This window comes from Puma concolor, chromosome C1 (assembly GCF_028749965.1).
Source record: "Puma concolor isolate L17-30 chromosome C1, mPumCon1.1.hap2, whole genome shotgun sequence".
Taxonomy (NCBI): Eukaryota; Metazoa; Chordata; class Mammalia; order Carnivora; family Felidae; genus Puma; species Puma concolor.
In genome coordinates, this window is record NC_141674.1 from 210,024,615 (window position 1) to 210,043,499 (window position 18,885).

The following is an 18,885-nucleotide window of genomic DNA, read 5'->3' on the forward strand; positions in this document are numbered from 1 at the left end:
GGGGGATGCAAAATCACTTTTCAAATTCAATACAAGAAATTCAATACAAGAAATGAGACAGAGAATACATGATTCCAAAGAGACCTTTGGATTACTTGCGACTATTAGGAAAGCTTTTCTAAAATCTCTGGAGGATTTTATAAAATCTCTGTCAGATAACAATACAGGAGAGTAAAGATTATACAATATTTTCGATGGAATGATATTGGTTGATGATTTTGCATAGCTTGCATTTGAATGCATGCAGACAGGGGCACCTGGGTGGCTCAGTCGGTTAAGCCTCCGACTTCGGCTCAGGTCATGATCTGACAGTCCGTGGGTCCGAGCCCCGCGTCGGGCTCTGTGCTGCCAGCTCGGAGCCTGGAGCCTGTTTCAGATTCTGTGTCTCCCTCTCTCTGACCCTGCCCTGTTCATGCTCTGTTTCTCTCTGTCTCAAAAATAAATAAACATTAAAAAAAATTGAATGCGTACATAGTGTTATTAAATCAAGTGATTAGAAAAGGGATGTTCATGTGAGAGTGAAGTGACATTCCCAAAACCCTTTCAAATTTTGAGCTTCCAATATGGAAGGACATAATTAAATACACACATTACATATTCATAAAGTGGACATAGTATGAAGAAAGTTTCGTTGGAAGAGAGATCAGTGTTCAAATTCTGACTCTGCTACTGAGTGCAATGTCACATTGAGTGTGGCAGGTTTTTTAAAAAATGTTTAATCATTTTTGAGAGAGAGAGAGAATGTGCATGAGCAGAGGAGTGGGAGGGGCAGAGAGAGAGGGAGACACAGAATCAAAGCAGGCTCCAGACTCCGAGCTGTCAGTACAGAGCCCGATGGGGGCTCAAACTCCTGAACTGTGGATGTTCAATCAGCTGAGCCACCCAGGTGCCCTGACTGCTGCAGTTTTTAAATGTGCACAGATTCTTGACATTCCTCCTGTTGAGAAGTGGGGTTTATGTCTCCGCACCTTGCCTCTGGGTTGGTCTTAGTGATTTCCTTTTAACCAAAAGACTGCTGCGCTGTGAGGAGCAAGACGGAGAAAACACCTCCCATCTTTGACGCAAGTGCACGGGAATGCTTAAACCTGAGATGGAAGAAAAACACGGAGAAAACTGTTGCCCAGGCTCCACAGAAAATGCAAGGCAACAACAGCCTTGTAATTTGAAGTTTCTGGTGCTCCGAGGACTGAAATCAACAAAAACAACAAAAGCTCAATTCCTCAGTAGATAAACTCCACTCCTCTACTAGCTGCCCTCACAGAAGCAGAGGTATGTCCATTTCTGGGCATAAGAACGATTTGCTTCAGGCTTTCTGGACCATCTCCGGGTGACCCACCCTTTATTTCCACAAATAAAGGACAAATGATTTCAATAGATACAACCAAAGAGGAGATATGGATGGCAAGTAAGCATGGAGAAGTACTCAACATTAGGCATATCAAAACCACATTTGGTACATCCTCACATTTAGCGTAAGGACGAAAATTGAAGGCACAACAAGGGGCGCCTGGGTGGCTCAGTCGGTTAAGCATCTGACTCTTGATTTCAACTCAGATCACGATCTCATGGTGTGTGAGATCGAGCCCCACATTGGGCTCCACGCTGACAGTGTGGAGCCTGCTTGAAATTCTCTCTCCCTCTCCCTCCCTCTCTCTGCCCCTCCCCTGCTTGCGCCCTCCCTCTCTCAAAATAAATAAATAAAATAAAAAAAAAACCACAAAAAAACAAAACAACACTGGTGAGATTGCAGAGCAAGGAAACTCTCCATTGCTGTGAGGAATGTAAAATAGTGAAGCCACTTTGGAAAATGGTTTGACAGTTTCTTATAAAGTTGGAAATACACTTAACATTGAACCTGGCAATGCTACTCCCTAGATTTTTCCCTAAGAGAAATAAAACTCTTGTCTATACTAATACCTGAAAGTGATTTCTTCAACTTTATTTATCATAGCCCCAAATGAGAAGCAATCTAAATGTCCACCGACGGGTGAATGGGTAAACAATAGAAGACTTCTCACTAATAAAAAGAAATAAGCTGCTGCTGGATGAAGGGATATAAAGAAATCTCAAAAAGCGTAACGCAAGGTGAAAGAAATTGGGCACAAAAGGCTCCTACTATAGGACTCCATTTATATGATGTTCTAGAACAATGAAAACCATGGGGACAGAAATAAAATGACAGGTTGCCTCCACTGGCACTGGGGAATGGGGATACAATATCAAGTGGCATGAGGAAATTCTTGCAGATATATTCTGTTCTTGCAGAATATTCTGGGAATATTCTGTTTTGATTTTGGCGGTGGTGATTACATGGTTGTATACATTTGTCAAAGTATATGTCAACTCAAAAGGGTAAATTTTACTTTTTGTAGATTTTTATCAGAGCAAACCTGAGTTTCAAAAAATCTCATAAAAGATGGCTTGGAGTCTTTGGAGGATGGCAAGGAAGAGTAACACTATAAATCTTACTGTTCAAGATTTATTTACTGTTAAGGTTTTGAAGATGTGTTATTTATAGCTTTCTTCTTTGGGATTTGTTGTTTCAATTTTTCTACATTTAAGAAACTACTGAATTTGATTGCAGCACATTAATATTTTGTTTTCTTTTTTTTAAAATTTTTTTTTCAACGTTTTTATTTATTTTTGGGACAGAGAGAGACAGAGCATGAACGGGGGAGGGGCAGAGAGAGAGGGAGACACAGAATCGGAAACAGGCTCCAGGCTCTGAGCCATCAGCCCAGAGCCCGACGCGGGGCTCGAACTCACGGACCGCGAGATCGTGACCTGGCTGAAGTCGGACGCTTAACCGACTGCGCCACCCAGGCGCCCCCTTTTTTTTTTTTTAATTTTTTTTTTCAACGTTTTTATTTATTTTTGGGACAGAGAAAGACAGAGCATGAACGGGGGAGGGGCAGAGAATTATTTTGTTTTCTTGAATATTGTCTCTTTCTAGAGAGGCTAATTAATGTCATCACTGTATTCCATTTCAGAAGCTGTGTTGATCAGAAATGTTGTCACTTCTCTACTTCCCCGGAGGAAACCGACTCAGGTAAGGGCTTTTCTGCATCAGCCTGAAGTTTTGTGACCTACCTCCTATTTTATAAGCATCGATGAAGTACCTGGGTCAGTACTGAAGGGAATAATGTATGGAATCCTTTGACATGTTGGATATCAATTATGTGATATATGCAGATGCTCCCTGGTTTACCTTTTGGTATTTTGTGCATATTGATATGTCCCTAACACAGTGTATGTTGGAATATGCTTATAATTCATCAAAGTATCCAGCAATCAAGCTGGAACAGCACTTGAGGCCACATGGCCACTGGCTTTTTAAACATAACCAATTCTTCTATTTTCATCATGGACGCCTCAAGACAAATAGCTTTAGGGCATTGTCTTTTCCCAAAATTTACCCAAGGCTCTCTCTTACTGACACCCAGTCAATACTTTCCTCCTCATCTACCTCCTTATTTTCCTCCTTATGTGATACCTACACTTGGTACTAGGGTTTGTGATGTCTTATTTGAGTCACTGTCTTTGATTCACATTCACATTGTGTATTTTGATTCTCCTTCCAAGGCTGGTGTAGAGATTTTCCCTTTCTCTTTCTGCCCAAACTTCCGACTCATGGAGGCACTTTCTTGGATCCTCACTCATTCCCCAAATAGCCTGGAGCAGAAGTTCTCAAAGTGTAGTCTGTGGACCCCGGTAGTTGATGAAACATTTGGGGCTTCCAAAAGATCAGAACTCTTCCTTAACAATAAGATGTTACCCGGGACCCCTGGGTAGCTCAGTGGATTACGTGTCTGACTCTTGATTTCAGTTCAGATTATGATCTCACAGTTGTGAGATCAAGCCCCACATTGGACTCCCTGCTGACAGTGCAGAGTCTGCTTGGGATTCTCTCTGTCTCTCCCTCTGCCCCTCTCCCACTTGTGTACTCTCTCTCTCTTGCTCTCTCAAAATAAATAAACATTAAAAAAAACACAATAAGATGTTACTCATCTTTTCTACTATGTTAATACTTGTGCTGACGGTGCAAAAGTCATGATGTCTTTGTTCAAATGAAGACAATGGTACCAAACTGTAGGAATAATTGAATCCTTCGCCATCACATATTAGCCTACTAGGGAAAAAAAGGCCAATTTCATTATTTTATTTAAGAATATCCTTGATAAAGCAGTGTAAAGCATTTCTTTAATTAAATCTTGACATTTAATACACACCATTTTAATTTGCTAATCTTTGTGATGAAAGAGAAAGCACAGCACTTTTGCTACATACTGAAATTTGATGTTGTCTTGAAGAAAGGGACAAGTGTGATTGTTTTGTTCTAAGCTGAACTAGCCACGACCCACTTTTTTTTTTTTTAATTTTATTTGAAAAAGCTGACAAGCAAATTGTGGTTAGCAGATTTGGGTTTGTAGCAGACACTTTCTCAAAATTGAATGAAGTGAGCTTGTCAATTCACAGCAAATAATTAACAGTATTCATTACCAGTGATAAAACTTGAGCTTTCTAGCAACAATTAGATTTTGGAAAAGATGTGTCTGACATAGTGAACTCGACTATTTCCCAATATTTAAAGAGTTTTGAAATCAGATTGGTGGTTAATATGGACAATTATGATGTTTTTGATATTGTATATTTAAATATGTCAACATTTGGAAGATCTTCATAACTCAGTGAACCAATATGTTCCAGTTGACCTACACATGTTGTTGCAAAATAATGTATGGGTAAGACTCATTCAAAATGCAAAATAGATCAAATGGATTTCAATGCTTCAATGTCATAGATCACGGAAATGATTTTAGATTCCACATGGTAAAAAAAAAAAAGTTAAGCAATACTTCTTGCCAAATTTGAGTGTAGTATCAGAGAGGAATATCCCTAGTTATCTAAAAAGCTATTGAAATATTTATCCTTTTCTCAACTACACATTTTTTAATGGTTATTTATGTTTGCAAGAGAGAGAGAAAGAGAGAGAGAGAGAAAGCAGGGGAGGAGCAGAGCTGGGGGGGAAAGAGGATCTGAAGCAAGCTCCGGGCTAACAGCAAAGAGCCCAATGTGGGGCTTAAACTCATGAACCCTGAGATCATGATCTGAGCCGGAGTTGGACGCTTAACCAACGGAGTCACCCAGGTGCCCCTCAACTACACATTTAATACAGAGCAGATATGAGAATGTAGCTCTCTTCTATTAAGCAAGATATTAAAAAGATTGCAGAAATGTGCACCAATGGCACTTTTCTCGGTATTTTTTTTGTTTTAGAAATATATTTGTTCCTAAAAGTATATTACCTTTGTTAGAATGCAATGTGTTTATTTTAGATGAATTAATAAATAAACATTTCATACCTTCTCAATTTCAACTTCTAGTAAAGCAAATATTAATAGTGATAATCCAAATAAGCAAAAGCTCTTTGGAGTTTTCACTATTTTTTATGAGTGCCAATATTCTTAAGACCAACATGTTTAAGAACTGTTGCCCTGGAGTCTCATACACTAAAAGACTTCATGCCTGACTTAGTTGTCTAAATAGAGTTATTGAAATTCAGCTGTAAATTACATGGAATTATACAACCAAACCTTGGAATCCATCATCCAGCTGATGGAGGTACTGGCCAGGGGTCAGGGGTGTGGACATTTGCAAGGCTCAAGGCTCACACGTGTCTTATTTCTGGAGAGTTTCTCTCTTATTTCTGGAGAGTTTCAACCGAAATGCTCAACTTTTTGATGGAGTCCAAATTACACAGCTTATCTTAGGGCTCTTGAGTCAGAGGTGGAGCCCATTGATGGGACAATTTTATCTCCTTTGTTAGGTAATACTGAGTGGTAGGTGTTTCCTCTGCTCAACTGAGGGTCCAGTTACTCAGTTTTTACCTTGTGAATCATGTCTATTAGCCCTATCAATATGACAGAGCCCATATCGTGATTTTCTCAGTCTATTAAATAATCATTGGGGTACAATCAACAGCTGAATATATCAGCACGTTATTTTAAATAACATTGTATCCACTTCCAAAAAAAAAAAAAAAACCTGGAAAATTTTAGGATAAGTTGTCCAAAGTGATAAAATGCACAAAAGAGGCCACCTAGAATTTCATATAAAATGAGAAGAGGATCTTTGGATTCATTCACAACTTCTGTCAGGGGTGGGATTCAGAGAAGAATCCACCCATGTACTTGTTTGCCCATAGCCACTTATCTTAGACCGAGTCACCTAGAAGACAAAGCACAAGGCCAAGGATTATGTGCTGATACTAAATTGAGAAGAAAAGTTCCAGAGAATCAAAAGTAAAGGGCTTGATCTCTCATAAGACCATCTTTAGAAAAGCAATATGCATCCCTGCATCTCAGGGCGGTATGTTCATGGAGGGGAAATAAGAATGGACCTGTTGGATCCTTTATCTCATTGACCAGTGGTCCATTCTACAGCCTGTTAAATCCCACCAAGCAGGTGTCCCAGGTCTCCTGCTTCATCTCAACACGGGAAGACTCAGCAATGGACTCAGACATGTCCGGGGCATAGGCAGGAGGAGAGATGTTCTCCGGTGGTGGTACCCATGCTAACCTGCTTTCTGTAGAGACCAAGGAGAAGCAAATGGTCTAGAGCCGTGGTGACAGCTGCAGCTAAGATCTTATGCGTTGCATAGGATGTGTCTGATTGGCAGGCCAGAGCTGGTGAAATCCCATAAAGCACAATTTTATCTGTACAGTATTTCATGTGGAATATCTCTTTGTTTGCATCCTTCCGCCATCCTCCATTAACACATAAGCTCCAGACTGCACTGAAAAATCAAGGATGCACAAGAAAGGGGCTGCATCTCCGTAGGGAAGGGCCCCAGCTAGCAGGTGTCAGGCATTTCAAGGGTAATAACTATCCATATTGGTTTCTATAAATAATCAGATAACTCTAGAGATGTGTTGGTTTCTCAAATTCTCCCGTTTTGTTGTTATTCTTATTTTATTTCAACAAGGACATCATGTTAACCGCCAGTCCTTCCTAAATAAGATTTATATTTTCAGTTCAACATGAAGGAATGATCTTTCACTAATGAACTTAGTATATGGAAGGCATCACTGAGTATGCAGCTTCCAATCGTGTTGGCCTGGCGTCCCCTTAAAACATATCACAGACTGATAACTAATCTGCTCTCCCCATCTGGCCTTTGCATCACTAACAGCATCTCCTGCCTTCCAAGTTATTCATACTGAATGTAGATCCTTCCAGGGAAAAGTAAAAAAAAAAAAAAAAAAAAAAAAAAAAAAAAAAAGTCATCAAATATGGTCTGTTATGGTAAGAAGATACCTGAGAGTAACAGACCAATAGAAGGTTAAATCTATGTTAATGCTTCCTAGCTTAGGGCTTATAAAGCAAGGGGAATTGGATATCCTATTTTGAACTAACATTGTGGGGAAAATTATGCCGTATTCCCCAGAGTCAGTTATCCTTGCTCATCCTCTTGATTGTGGTCTATCCACACCTGAGCATTGTATTTAATTTAAGATATGTTCAATAAATGATAACAATCAAAAAGAAACAAAAATGTCAACAAGATACACCCAATTAGTAGAACAGCAGAAGAATAGGGTTTTTTTGAGGGAAGGAGGGAGCGTATATTTATGTCTGACCTAGTAAAGACACTTACGACAGAGATGAAATGAATTCAAAATATGATTTTTCTCAATTTTCCTGCCTAATTCTAAACATGTTATTTACTTAACTGTTCTGCCTTACTGAAACATTTCAGGAAAGCATTTGGGACAATTTTCTACCACCCTAGCATATAGAGTGCTCTCAGTATCTTGCTTCTTCCTATTTCCAGACCACTTTAATTAGAAGACACGCTTAAAATAATTTTATCTTCACCAAGCTAAGTCCAGGAGCCAGAATTCTCTGTTGCCACCAGATTTTCCTCCAGCAAGCCCCCCTGTGTTTCACAGGATAATAATTGTCTACGAAAAATAAATCAATCCCATGGGAGTTTGTGGAGAGTGAAAGAATTTAGTGTGTAAAGATGAGTTAATGGCTCAATATCAGAGTTATGTTTGACATTTCAGATTCCTATTTTACACTAATATATTAAATTGCTTTGTTGCTTATAACAATAATAGTAATAAAAATGGCTTTAGATAATAAACAAAATTCGGGATTTATTTATTTATTTATTTATTTTTATTTGAAACAAGTTAGTTAACATATAGTTTAATAACGATTTCAGGAATAGAAGCTAGTGATTCATCACTTACATATAACACTCAGTTCTCATGCCAACAAGTGCCCTCCTTGGTGCCCATTGCCCATTTAGCCCATCCCCCTAAAGACCCCACCAGCAATCCTCATTTTTTCCTCTGCATGAAAGAGTCTCTTGTGATTTGTCTCCCCCTTTGTTTTAAACAGCGCTATTGACAATAGCCAAAGTAGGGAAAGGGCCCAAATGCCCATTGACTGATGAATGGATAAAGAAAGAAGATTATATATACATATATAATATATATATATATGTATACATATGTATATATGCATATATATGTATATATGTATACATATGTATATATACATACATATATATATATACACACACATACACACACACAATTTTTTTTAATGGTTATTTATTTATTTATTTATTTTGAGAGAGAGAAAGAGACCACAAGAGAGGGGCAGAGAGAGGGAGAGAGAATCCCAAGCAGGCTCCGCACTGTCAGCACAGAGAACGTGGTGGGGCTGGATCTCATAAACCAGGAGATCATGACCTGAGCCGAAATTCAGAGTGGGACACTTAACTGTCTGAGCCACCCAGGCGCTCTTTAATGCAGAGCACATTATTTTAGTTGAGAGCATATTTGCAATGACAGTAACTAAACTTAAGCATTTATGACTACTATGTTGGTACTTAATATTCATTATGTAATTTAACCCTTAAAGCAATCCTAGAGGTGAACACTTAAATAGATCCTTATTTTGCAGATGAGGACGTAGTATAACACACAGGTTAAGTAACTTATCCAGGGTCACACGGCTAATAACTGATGAGGGCTAGGTTTGAACCATACTGGCTGACCCCAGAACCCTGGCTCTTAGCTGAGAGTTCTCTGCCACTCCTATTTTATCTAGAATTTGTTTAAACAGAGCTGTTTATTGCCTGGGTAAAACATTATACCATTAGTGAAGGGTGACATCAGCAGGACGGCATGAGAGGCGGTCCCAATGCTCATCTCCCCAATAGAAACAACACAAACAAGAAATAACTTTGAGCCAACATGAATAGCTTTGGAAAAGTTCGGGACTATAATGAAGATGAAGAAGAAACCCCGAGAAGCTCAAAACATCAAGGATGGTCCCACAGAAAAGTGGAGGGAGGATGTTGCTTGCATCACCCTATCCCCTAGACTAGACATGTTCTAGTGGACATGTTCACCTTTGCTACAAAAGAGCCCGCCATCTTCACTAGCTCTGAGCCTAGTTGATGGAGCTCTCCGAGTCCCAAGCACCTCGTCTCTTCCCTGGGGCTGGAGCTCCCAGGTTCCATGATGCCAGGTCCATTCTTTTCTTCTCCCTGGAAGCTCTTACTGTGGTGTGGGCCACTGGAACCAGCACCGGGAGCTTCCAGGATGCCAGCCCCTTATTGGTTGTTTGCCCATGCCTCGGGGGATGGAGGAGTAAAAAGAGGAAGATATTCAGAAAAGGGGTAAATAGAAAACTAGAATGTTCTATAAAGTGTCAAAGAAACATTTTGTACGAGAATCAGGAGTAATTTCCCCTTTTATCTGCTTTTCCTTGTTGTCATCATGATTATTTATTTATTTACTTATTTTATTTATGTTTATTATTTTTGAGAGAAAAAGCACACAAGTGAGGGGCAGAGAGAGAGCGGGAGAGAGATAATCTCAAGCAAGCCCTGCACCCAGGTGTCCCATGATTTCTTAATCATTTAAAAAGTCAGTAAAGGGGACCGGGGCCTTGGGGGCTTAGTTGGTTAAGCGTCTGACTTTGGCTCAGGTCATTATCTTGCAGTTTGTGGGTTCGAGCCCCACGTGGGGCTCTGTGCAGACAGCTCGGAGCCTGGAGCCTGTTTCCGATTCTGTGTCTCCCCCTCTCTCTCTCTGCCCCTCCCCAGCTTGCACTCTGTCTCTCCCTCTCTCAAAAATAAATAAACATTTAAAAAAATTTAAACAAAATACCCAAAGTAAATATTTACGGGGCAAATAAGCGCTCTTGCTTTTATTAACCTAATTTCCCAGATTCAAATTCTGGTTTAACTTTAATTGTTAATGACTCGCTGGAAGCACAGACTTCATGCTTTATTCTTCAGTTTTCTTTTTCACACAATATAGTGATTTACTTTGTTAGATTGGTAAGTAGGACTCTATGGTAGTTCTTGTCACAAAGGGTTGTTAAGGAACAGGTGAGTTATTAGGTATAGAGACCATCTGTTCTATTTGGTTCAATTCTACCCTTTTCACTTCCCTCTATTTTTCAATAACGCAACATTTCTTTTCTTTGGAGACCCCGTCTGCCTGTGGCTTAGATGGCACTCAGGCTGTGACTTCAGATCTATGTTCACATCATGCTACTTTCTGGGAATATAATAAGTTTTAGGGCAGAACCACTATTCTGGAGTGACAAACGGTTCAGATTAAAAGCTACACTATTGGCAGGGGCACCTTGGTGGCTCAGTCGGTTAAGCATCAGACCCATGATTTCGGCTCAGGTCATGATCTCAGGCTTTGTGAGATCGAGCCTGATGTTGGCTGACAACACGGAGCCTGCCTGGGATCCTCCCTCACTCTGCCCCTTCCCCACTCGTGTGCGCTCTCAAAAATAAATAAATGGACTTAAAAAAATATATATATGAATGAACGCTATTTGTACAGAATGAGGACTGAATACGCTATGAAGTACTTGCTGGGTAATTGACAAATGAGAGAGATTTGCAATGGAAGGATGGGCAACCAGAAAGGAACAGCATGAAGGAGCTGGGATTTGTGTTAGGGAGGGGCCTTGAAGAAAGGGTAAGACTTAGAAAAAATGGTAAAGAGAAAGAAACCCATTCTAGCTGGGGTTTGGGGAAAAGCATAACACATCCCCTTAGCTCATACAGAGGGTGGTTTAAAGCACCTTCTGAAGCTTGTTATAGATGTGGAGCTGGAAAATATCTGTTTTCATGATACATATTTAAATTTCTAAAAGCCGAGCACATTAATTCAACTGTTTGGATTCCATGCAATTTGATTCCATATTATAATAGCAGTTTTGAGGCCAGTGACCTTTTCAAATATTTTTAAGAATAGCTTAAATTAAAAGCCTTTATGGAAAAAAAAGAATGCAGTCTTATCAAGGGGCAGGAGGATTGTTTCCAGATACTTATGTGACATCATTATAACGAGGGGGAGAAATGTAATGCATATTAACCCCGAAAAATCAGAAAGAGGAGATTTACGTAGGCCTTGTTCATGGAAGGATGATGGAAGTCATTCTGCCCGGCTCTTAGCAGCTGTAGTGGACTTATCTCTCTGGCTGAGTTGTGAGAAAAAAGGCTCTTATCTCATGCAATTTAATCAGGTCTTAGGATGGTTATCAAATATAATATTTCAAGGATCTCTAGAGTGACAAAAAATCAGTGCTGACAAGCAATTCCCTAAAGGTCCCTGGTGCGAACTGATAATAAATGGAAGGAGAGGTTACTGTAATGACTAAAAATTAAGTCCTAAGCTTTATTGGTGAACAATTTGTTGAGAAATAGGTCAGTAGATCTCTGTCACAACCCTGGCTCCTTTGTAACTTAAAAGAAAAGGTCAAATTAATTTTAAGGCACTGGAAATCAATCTGTCTAATATGGCTTTAGATCTTTCATCATAGAAGCTAGGATTAGGCGTTCCAAACCAGGCATTAACTTTAGTGGCCCAATTGTACATAGAATGCTTGAGGACCAATGTTAGATGGCGAAAAATACAGACCAGAATCTGACAATTAGAGACACCATCTTATAATTTGCTAATTACTTTCAGAAAAGCAATTGGATAAAGAAGATATAATTACCCATGTAGGGAGAAGAATATGCCATGGAAAAATTGTAATACTGTTATCTCATTATTCAATTTATGCTAAGCCTATGTGATGATCACCTAGGTTTAAGACCACTCATATTTCATATATAACACTAGATGAAACAAATTTAAAGAGCCTGTGTTTTGGTCCTATGATAGAAAATCGTTTTACTATTGTCACTAGGTATGGCTGGTAGAGAAAGACCCACTGTCTTCATTTATAAAGTGGCTACTTCATAGCTCGCTACATAAGGGTGCACATTTGGCCCACACTCAGGCTGATCATGTGACATTAGAGCAACAGAATATGTTCTAGAATCCAAAAGCTGCTTCAAAATACCGTTTCATCGCTGGCCATCCTAATATCATTGTGTCACAAACAGAAGATGATACTCCAGGAGTTTAAAGGCATTTGCAAAGTTCTCCTAGTAAAATAACTTCATTTTTGCTGAAGAAAAGTTAACTTCTCCTAGAACTTGTGGGCATCCCATTCTATTTTCTGGTTAATGTTACCTTTTGCTGTGATACAGGCCACATCTAGGCCACCCAGCTTTGCCTCATTTTCACTTGGCCAAGCAATTTTTAAATCATGTAGGAAGGCAGTCATCTCACAAATACCCTAGTTTTAACACACTGAAAACTAATAAAATAAGACAAGCACTTTAACACTGAGTTACTTCTCTACTCAACAAATGAAAAATGTACATTTCTACACAATCTGCTTTATGGGATAAGATGATGGTCAACTAAGAATCTAGCCATGGCTGGTGGACAGAATCTGAAATATCCTCTTGAATCAGGTTTGTTTCTCCTACATTAATATAAAGCTGTATTTGGAAATGGTAATAAACATTTTGTATATACTTGGTAAATTGCATATATATATATATATATATATATACACATATATATATATAGTTTAAAATATAAACTCAGATATGTCATAATTACCTTTAAAATATTCTCTCTGTAAATCTGTTTTCTTCTCATTTGCAAGGTAAAAGTTTTGAACCCATGCCCAAATCTTCTCATTTGTCATTTAAAGTATGCCTCTTACTATTACTATCTGGGTTTAGTTTGGGCTATCTTAATTACTAAGATAGTTATTACCATACTGTGTTAGGTGCTTTAAATGCACTATATTATTTCATCCCTCTGAGAACTTGTCAAGGTTTCACAGGTAGCAAATAATGGAGACAGGGCTGGAATCCAGGTCCTTCAAACTCCACAGTCCATGTGCTAATCTTTATTTGGCTTCCATGTTGAAATATGTTATAGTGGTGCTTCTCTAACTTTAATGGGATTATGAATCACCGGGAATTTTGTTAAAATGCAGATTCTGGTTCAGTAAGTCTGGGGGTGGGGCTGAAAGTGTGCATTTCTAGCCAGCTCCCAGGTGATGCTGACGCTGCTTGAACATACCTTGAGTTGCAAGGCAATATATCACATTGAACCTAGAGATTACCTCTATTTTGTTTGCTTCTTTTTTACCTCCACGCCAGGATATAGACTGATACGCTCTTTAATATAGCATCAAGCAACCTCTAGGTAAACAGTGCCTTTTTGAGAAATGAGAATTAGGCTTTGACACCATTTCTCCAGGAGTCCTTGATATTTGATTTCTGGATATTTGATCGCTGAATCACTGAAAATGAGCAGGTTAGACCTAATCATCATCACCTCCGCCACCACCAGTACCACCACAACCATCACTGGAAGTTTTTTGAGTGCTTATTATAAGCCCTGAACCAGGTTGAGTTGTTTTACATTTGTTCTGTCATTTAATCCTCAGGACAATTGTATGAAGTAAACTGAGGCGCTGCAAGATGAAATCAAGTTCTATAAATGCCTGTGATTTCAAGTGACACCGTCAACCTGAAGGATTACAAACGTCTGAAATAACTAAGCAGAATTTGTGCTTATAAGAACAAGATGATATCAGATAAGTTACAGAAGACGCATGTCAGATCGTGGCCTCAAAATCTTTTCCCCTTGCTTACCTTGGTCAATTGTGTAAACCTTGCGCCTCGGTGTCCCCATTGGCAGAGACAGGTGGATATTATATACCTTACAGTATACCTGTGAGGATTAGATGGGATAGTGAACTATGCCAAGAATCTAGTGTTTGCCTCAGAGACTCAAACGGTCATGGTGGCCATCCTAACATTAGTGAGAGAATTAAAATACGACGATTCCCTCCTGTCTTAGTTCACTGTGTAGATGCAGAAACAATGAGCTGCATGGGGTCTCTGTTAATGTATTCCCTCAAAATCTGATGCAACATATCAGGGTCTTGGCTCGTTTGCTTCTCTCTGGAATGGCAGTCCTATTCTTGAGGAGTTCCCACTTTGAGGTGATGAAAAAAAAAAACAACAAAAAACATGTTTTCTTAAAACTTTCTCAATTTGCAATCACCATTTTCAACCAAAGTATCCAAGTTCCAAGCTTAAATTTTTGAAAAGATTTCTTTAATTTCAATTGAATTGTAATAATAGAAATATAGTCATTACCAAGACTGAAGTGAATTAACTGTGAAATTTTCTTTTCAGAAGCAAATTATGGCACTTACTTGGATGAACGGATCACTGACTTTGGGTATGAAAGTGACCTATTTGTTTAAATGTATAAAAACCTAATTACTAAAATATCCCTGCATGGCATTAACAGATAGTTAGAGCCTTAAGTCTTGATAATTGAAAACACCAAACTTCCAAACTGGTTTCTGATGAAGTTTAATGACAATGTTCCAAAGGATTATTATGGCGAGAAACGACCATTTCATCCACTCTTGCCCCCGTTTCCCCCACACTGACTGAGCACCCAGGTAAATCCACCTCCCTGAAAAGGACAAAGAATAGAAAGATGAATAAGACGTCGTGCAAAACCTTCAGGAACTCACTTTTTTGGTCTGGCAAGTAAATATATTAGTGGAGAACCTAGAATACAATTGTATCTATCCTAAGAGAAGGTAGTATTGCAATGCCAACAGTTAGGTGGGCTGGGGGCATTAATATCCCCATCATCTTCATTAGCACAAAACATAGGGAGGAAACAGTGAGTACATTATGTAAATAAAACTTCAAGGCAAATTTCCTTGCTTTTCCCCACTCTCTTTTCCTTTCAAGTGGATTGCTTACCAGAGCGTCCCATACAGAAATTCTGGGATCGCCCTGGCACGTACTGTGATGTTCAAGAAGGTTAGTCCATTTCCTCTGGAGAAGAGCTAAATTTAAAGTGAGATTTAAAGGGGGTGCCTGTAGGGGCGCCTGGGTGGCGCAGTCGGTTAAGCGTCCGACTTCAGCCAGGTCACGATCTCGCGGTCCGTGAGTTCGAGCCCCGCGTCGGGCTCTGGGCTGATGGCTCGGAGCCTGGAGCCTGTTTCCGATTCTGTGTCTCCCTCTCCCTCTGACCCTCCCCCGTTCATGCTCTGTCTCTCTCTGTCCCAAAAATAAATAAACGTTGAAAAAAAAAAAAAATAAAGGGGGTGCCTGGATGGTTCAGTAGGTTGAGCGTCCCACTTTGGCTCAGGTCATGATCTCGCGATTTGTGGGTTCAAGCCCCACATTGGGCTCTGTGCTGACAGCTCAGAGTATGGAACCTGGAACCTGCTTCAGATTCTGTGTCTCCCTCGCTCTCTGCCCCTCCCCCGCTTGCACTCTGTCTCTGTCTCTAAAAAATAAATAAATGGTAAAAATATTTTTTTAAATGAGATTTAAAGGCCAAGTAAGAATTTTTCAGCCAAAGATTTAAGTGTAGAACATTCTACCCAAGAGGAATGACAAAGATTTTAAGCCAGGTGACATCATCAAGCATGGCGTATGCCTGGACAATTTCCTTCTCCTTGTTTCTTTTCCTACAAAACAGAAATAATAATTCTTACATCTTTGCAATGCTGTGCAGATTACATGCTTGGAAAATTGAATGTGCTCTCCAAATGTTAATTCTGAGATTCTTTCCTGTGCTGGAAGAATGTCATAGACATATATGGTCAAGAAGAGAAATGGTGTGTTGAGGGAATGGGGGGAAGGTCTGGGTTGCTGAAAAACAAGGTAGGTGTGGTGGGGGAGAAGATGAGGCACAGGGAGGTGGGTTGGAATGGTGTCCTTACATTAGACTGGAAACAAGTCTGCAAAGACCTTTATGCCATGATAAGGAGTTCGTATCTATCCCATTGGCACAAAGAAACAATGGAGATTTAAAAAAAATTTTTTAAAGCAAAACAATTAGTCAGTTTTAAAAACTTAGAAAATCATCCTGGCAGCCTTGTGGTTAATAAATAGAAATGAGAGGATGAAACCAGGAAGACCAACTGAAGGTTCCCATGACAATTTAGTAACGAGAGGATAAGAATCAGTTAATAAGTCAATGGAAGGGAGGAGGAAAGACATGAGAGGAGGTTCGGAAATCTTGCCTAGTAGGTAAACCAATAGGACTGTGATCAGTTGAAGGTGAGGATTTCAGGGAAGTAAGACAAACATTTGGGAAAGAGTAGGGGGCTGGGTTGAGGGTAATGTCAGAATCTCCCTGCTGTGGCTGTTGAAATCAGTATCCTGTTGAGGCTATTTCATCCTGGACGAGTTTTCAAGACATTCAGAAGAACGCTCAGGGCTCTTCTTGGCTTTTTTCCCTGACCTGCAGTTCTGATAGGGATGGAATGAGGAGGAAAGAGGAAAAAGAGTGCATGACTGAGAGGGTCTGCACATATCTCACTTCATATTTCCAGTCCCCTGCCCTGTCTGCTTATTGGTTTCCTGGCCAGCTCTGGTGAGAGAGGCTGAGCTTCAATGGTGCAGGGGCACTAGCTGTGGTGGCTGTTGACTAGAAATTGTCTGCTTGCGGCAGAGATGAAACAATTTATTAGTTCTTTAGGAAGGTGTCAGAGATAGCAAAGAGCTGGTGCCCTCCAAAGGGGAGAGCCATGCATATGGTTCTTTCACTTACTTAAATTTTCTATCTTGACATTTTGAAAAAGATGGTTGCCAAGTGGTTTGTAAGTGTATGAATTGCATATGTGTTAGTTTAAAAATTGGATCTTAACATTAAGTTAGAGTTCGGGATACTTTATAAATACATTTTTGAACCCGTTTCATTCTGAGGACACCTAACTGATTTACTCCACTCGGAATCTTCATTAATTGGTGTATATAGTGAAATCTGCATGTGATTATATATATTTTTTCCAGACTGAGATATTCAATGCTACTTTTAGCATGCAGCAATTTTTAAAAATGTTTCTGGATTCTCAAATATAAAAACTCAAAAAGGAAACTCTGACAAATGTCTAACCATCCAGCTAGTTAGCTAACTAAAGAATTAACCTAAGAATAGGAATTTGGATAACTTTTTAGACTTTTCAAAAATTATGAGAAATACTCTGCTATATATATGTACAACTGTAAAAAATAAATGGAAGGAAACTTGAAAAAAACCAAGAGCATTTTATTTAAAACAACAACAAAAAAGAAATATAAAAAGTACATGAAAGAAAACACCAGAATATTGATAGTATTTACTAGTATTTCCATTTGAATGATAGAATGATGACTGACAATATCCTCCCTTTTTTTTCCTGTAATTTTGTTTACCTAATAATTCTTATTACTTCTAAAATAGAAATAGCATGGAAATATATATATATATATATATATATAATAGCATGGAAATATATATATATATATATATATATATATATATATATATATATATACCAAATCAACCAATCTAAAGGCAAATAAGTACATATTTCATTGATTAAATAAGCTTACCTGCTATGCATTAACAATCATGATTATGATGAGAAAGAAGAGGAGAGGAGGAGGTGAAGGGGGGGATGGATGTATCATATTTATTGACATTTACTATATGCTTCTAACAGAAAGTACATTAACATCCCATTCACAAGCTTCCTGTATCTTACTTTCTAGGGTTCAAAATAGAGTTAAGATGATTTGAGGAAATACTGGATGGACCACAACACTATAAAACACCCTACAAAGTGGAAGCATGTGACACTGTCCCAGTTGAACTTCCAGGCAGTGAAGGTCAGAGATCCTGGTTTAACTGGTCTGAGGGAGGGCCTGGGGATTGAGCTGTAGCAAAGTTCCCCAGGTGATTCCAATGGGTTCAGAATAACTCAAAAGATGGATGTGGCATAACAAAAAGCTGCAGATGAGTTCGTGATGATTATTCATATACCAAAAACACTTCTTCAGGCATTCAAAACATTCATAAATCTGCAACAAACCCTTTTCTAATGATTAACAGAATGTCCACCATGTTCCTTTTAAATAAATGGTCACCGTATATCCAAGAGGCAGGATTAGTGAGAGGGAGAGCAACATTCCAAAGGTCAAGTTTAATACCCAACAGGACAAATTGGCCAGCCCCGGCCTTTCAGAAGAGCATTTAACCAAACAGACTGCAGAGGTTTGCTGCATATTAATAGAGCAACATTTTAAAAGGTGGTTGAAATTCTTCGTCTATAACTCCCACTTGAACAGTGCTTTTGAGTCAGAGTGCTAAGCAATGAACTTTTCCAATTTGTAAGTTAGAATACTTGAAACAGATCTTGGTACCTGCTGGAGAAGTGCTCAGAGGTGGACCTATTATGAAGTCATATTATTTAGAAGGAGCTTGGCTTTTAATATGATTTTCAAGACAAAATGACTTCGGGGAGTCTAACCAAGACTCTCTCATGAGCTGCATGTTGAATGAAGCTAACACGTGTGAAAAAAGCATTTTAATTAGTCTTTGAACTCTTGGAGACTGCAGTGGTGACAGGAGAAAACTCTCTCACCTGTAATTATCTTGATAATTTTGTCTTTTT